Raw genomic sequence first — 5,097 nt, 5'->3', positions numbered from 1 at the left:
GTGTATATATATATGTGTATATATATATATGTATATATATATATATGTGTATATATATATGTATATATATATATGTGTGTGTGTATATATGTATATGTATATATGTGTGTGTGTATATATGTATATATATATGTGTGTGTGTATATATGTATATATATATATGTGTGTGTGTATATATATATATATGTGTATATATATATGTGTATATATATATGTATATATGTGTATATATATATGTGTGTATATATATATATATATGTGTATATATATATGTATATATATATATGTGTGTGTGTATATATGTATATATATATATGTGTGTGTGTATATATATATATATATGTGTGTGTATATATATATATATATATGTGTGTGTATATATATATATATATGTGTGTGTATATATATATATATGTATATGTGTGTATATATATATATATATATATATGTATATATGTGTGTGTATATTGCACTTTTGTGTATATAGCAGTACTTTTAAATTAAAAGTACGCAATACACTTCTTTAGAATTCATGATTAAATTTTTCAGTTAATCCCCTTGCCTTTCCTCTAGCAGCACCAGCAGGTTGACAGTTTTGGCTTTTACTGAAATATCTCAACTATGGGATGGATTACCATGAAATGTGAATATAGATGTTGCCCAGAATATGACTCCCTACTTACCTTTATGATCCTCTGGCTTTCTCTGCGGTCCTTTGTTCATTGTTTGTTAATGTTATACACAGGGAGCTAACCGTGCAGCAGAGGAAGCAGAGAGGGAACGCCGGGACCGGGAAGACAGACTGAGGCACGGCAGGAACCCAGGGGCCAGAGGAATACCTGCTGCATCGGGACGACCACGAGGAACCCAGGACGGAGCCCCTCCCACCCCGCTAACACCCACCTCCCACACAGGTCAGTTCACTCCAGCCTGCCTCATCTCCTCTGGACTCGGGACACTACATCTGTTGCGAAACCCTCAGTGTAGAGTGAAGTGTTTAACCTCTAGACTCTCTAGTGCCAGTGACCCAGTGTGTATCAAAACATGGTAAATAAAGTCCTGAGCTTTCCAGACCGGAAATATTCATCGGCCCACACAGTCCATCTGTGATTTTCTTTGGGAGGTTTCTACTCAGTTTCCACTCAGTTTGCACTCTGTTTCCACTTAACTAAAAAAAATATCTAAAAATGGCTCTGCTGACTAAGCGTCTTAATACTTGCGTTGCAGACAAGTCGGCACAAAAAAAAAATTCCAACCTACAAAATAAATGTACAATGGAAAGCCACTCAAGGTTGGAGTTCCTACTTGTAAACTCAGGCCAAATCAACGACCTCCCCCTGACGTTTTAAGAACCACAGAGAGTTCAGAACCCACAGCAATTCATCAGTGATGGCCCCACTGTTTCAGCTCCAGATAAATGGTCTTCTTCAGTAAAGTTACAGAGCAAATGTAAACAGCAGTATGGCATGCCCCAACAAACATGAGCCAGCCCACAGTAATTCACTCTGTCATACTGAACACAGCACAGCACTAACCTGTCTGAAGTGTACAAAGTTTTTAGGCCTACATCAAAGTTTCCCCTGCACAAGCAGCTACACTGATGGAAGAAACTAGGATGCAAAGTGCTTCACAGTTACGACATGCTAGAAAGCTGCATCTAACAGACAGGACAGCAAAACAACTGCCAAAACGATGCACCACAGAGCCCATAAAATGTCTGAGCAGCTGTACCCAACCTTCACCGGCAATACAGCAACGCAGCATGGCAAAGAAAATAAGATCAATGTCATCACACTCATGGAGTGCAGATGGCATACTGTGGAGAAGAGAGGCCTGGTTGTACACACTGACCATCCTTCTTTGGGAGCCAGCCCAGATAGGATCCTTGATTCAACACAACTCCTTGAGATCAACTGCCCCTTCAATAGTTCGATGTCCCTGGCAGAATTTCTGGGCCAGCCAAATGATGACCTCAAGTTTAAAGGCTGATTTTTGTCCCTGAATGAAAATAGAAGGGCCAGATGGTTAACTATTTATGGTCAGACTGCTTGATGCCGAACAGTGGATCACTTCACAAATCTGAGGAAGAACATTCAAAACAATTATATTTAAATAAATATGATTAGTAACTCTTTTTTTCTTAGTCCCTTTTCCTCAACAAAATAAACAACTTAATAGAAAAATTAAGTGCTAATTAGTTTGTGATTCTAATAAATTAAATATTTATTGACGATATTTATTAATTTGGCTGATGCTTTTATCCAAAGCTACTTACAATTGCTAATTATGTCAGAGGTCGCACACCTCTGGATCAACTAGAGGTTAAGTGACACATGGTAGATGTGTCATAGCGGGGGATCTGGGTCTCTCACACCAAAGGCAGGCGTCTTATCCATTGCACCACCATCACCACTATTGAACATTTGTTATATTGTTATTGAGGAAAGTTTTATTGCAAAAATTAACATTTTTTTTTTATCGGCCAGCCCTAATTAGAACCTTTTGTTGGATACACATCTTGTAAACTCTGTACACATTTAGAAATAACACATTATACTCTGAAACACACAAACACAGGAAGAACATGCAAACTCCAGACAGAAAGACCCATGGACAGATTCAAACCTCCCTCATGAATTTAAATTTAGGATATAATATTTAAACCCACAGAGACAACACCTTGCATGTTAATTAAAGAACGACACAGGCAGGAAGATGTTAAACATAAAATCTTACTGATCTAAGTGCTGTCACCAGGACTAAAGCTGGAATCCTCTCAGTTGTTGTCCAAGCGTGATCTCTGCATGGTGTGCAGGCATGCAAACTCCTTACCTTTTCCGTGAAATTAGCAGTTTTGAAACCAAAATGTGTCACCTAGGTGACTTGTGCAGATCCTATGAGAAAATATTTGGGGGGGGGGGTCAGTCATTGCTAAGACAGCATTTAGGCCTCTACAGAGTCCACTCCTGTCTAGCATTAGGCTTTGCAACTTTACAACAGGCTGTGCCTAACCAACTTTTTTGCAAGTCCACTACACTGCAGAGTCTGACAGCTGAATACGTGAGGACGGTAAAAGACTGCCGAACGAACTGTCCGTCGGAAAGCAAGCCTGATGGAAGACAGAAGTAAGCTAGCTTACAACTGTTCTGTCAGATACAGTTATGTTGCCAATTTTATTACTTTGCCCACTGTTATTAACCAGTATTGTTTTTTTTTAAACCTGTCCTGCCCAGCAGCCTGGTATAGAGTATGATGAGCTGGATACCATATTGTGCCAGACAGATTTTACTTTAACAAGAGAGTATTAATATACTACTTTGTTTGTTTTATTATTTCTTTAATTATGTATTGATTTGTCACCAGGCCGGACAGGAGGGGCAGACATGGGGATGGGGGGGGGCACAAACATCGCACAAACAGACAGCATAGAGAGGACAACACCTGCAAGAGAAGGGGGATGGAGGGTGGGGACAACAGGGAATAGCAGAGGGAAACACCAATTGCAGAAAGCAACAAAACCTGCAATAGAACGGGGAGGGGGGCCTGGGCCGGAGAAAGAGAAAAACAAACAAAGGAGAGATGCCAGCCGGCACCAACCGCCCCCACCCCCCCGCAGCCAGGGAGACCACAGACCCCTACCTATGGATACACTGTGACCCACACCACACGTTCACCACCGGACAGAAACCCATCGCAAACATCCCTCCCCCACCAACACCACGCCGCCAATCAAAATAAAAAAAAATCGATACCCCGACACCCGTCAGTCAAGTTAGAATCCCCCACGCCCGCACCACGATTCATCCAAGAATCGACCCACCCCCAGACACACCTACCGGCCGCACGGGAGCCTGAGCAGCAAGGCCGTAAACACCCACCCCCACTAAGTGATAAAGTTGATTAAGGGGGACCAGAGAGATTGGAATTGTGTTTTGTTTTTTTTTATAGCACACATTCTCTCCATGCTAATGTGATCTATAAGGAGATTCCTATATTGGGCAATACTTATAGTCTTTTTGGCCTTCCAGTTCATGAGGATAGTTTTCATGGCGATGCATAAGGCAGTGAGAAGCATGTATGATTTGTCAACCTCTATACTAATGTCACTTAGGTCCCCCAGCACGCAGAGTGAGGGGGAAACTGGGACGGGGTAACTTAGCTATATTGATAGGTCTTCACGTATCTTCTGCCAGAACTTTTGAACAAGTGCACATTGCCACATAGCATGTAACTCAGATATGTTACATGAGCAGTTCCGGCAGATGTTTGACTGCATAAGACCCATTCTGAACGTCCTTTGTCCAGTATAGTGTGTTCTATGGAGAGTTTTATATTGTATGAGATAACGGTTTTGGAGGCGAGAGTTTAAGAAAGTCTGTTATCATTGGAGGTAGATCTAAGTCCATTATGTTATCCTTAAATATTGCCTGAATTATGGATTTAAACTGTTGAAATTCCTCACCCATCAGTGCATACATGGAACTGCCCCTGCCTACACTCACCTAAAGGATTATTAGGAACACCTGTTCAATTTCTCATTAATGCAATTATCTAATCAACCAATCACATGGCAGTTGCTTCAATGCATTTAGGGGTGTGGTCCTGGTCAAGACAATCTCCTGAACTCCAAACTCAATGTCACAATGGGAAAGAAAGGTGATTTAAGCAATTTTGAGTATTTCACAATCTGCTCAGTTACTGGGATTTTCATGCACAACCATTTCTAGGGTTTACAAAGAATGGTGTGAAAAGGGAAAAACATCCAGTATGCGGCAGTCCTGTGGGCGAAAATGCCTTGTTGATGCTAGAGGTCAGAGGAGAATGGGCCGACTGATTCAAGCTGATAGAAGAGCAACTTTGACTGAAATAACCACTCGTTACAACCGAGGTATGCGGCAAAGCATTTGTGAAGCCACAACACGCACAACCTTGAGGCGGATGGGCTACAACAGCAGAAGACCCCACTGGGTACCACTCATCTCCACTACAAATAGGAAAAAGAGGCTACAATTTGCAAGAGCTCACCAAAATTGGACGGTTGAAGACTGGAAAAATGTTACCTGGTCTGATGAGTCTCGATTTCTGTTGAGACATTCA

At 41.2% G+C, this 5,097-nt stretch overlaps 1 long non-coding RNA gene across 1 annotated transcript in view; it reads left to right on the top strand.

The window, feature by feature from the left end:
* Positions 1–699: 699 nt before the first annotated feature.
* The window catches only part of LOC123983328, a 15,469-nt gene continuing 11,071 nt past the window's right edge, over positions 700–5,097 (top strand). The window contains exon 1 of the long non-coding RNA XR_006828169.1: positions 700–914. This is a non-coding gene — a long non-coding RNA (uncharacterized LOC123983328). The remainder of the gene's footprint in view (positions 915–5,097) is intronic.

This window comes from Micropterus dolomieu, linkage group LG14 (genome assembly GCF_021292245.1).
Source record: "Micropterus dolomieu isolate WLL.071019.BEF.003 ecotype Adirondacks linkage group LG14, ASM2129224v1, whole genome shotgun sequence".
NCBI lineage: Eukaryota > Metazoa > Chordata > Actinopteri > Centrarchiformes > Centrarchidae > Micropterus > Micropterus dolomieu.
Note: the sequence above shows the minus strand (reverse complement) of the source record. Positions and strands in the feature narration are given on the sequence as shown.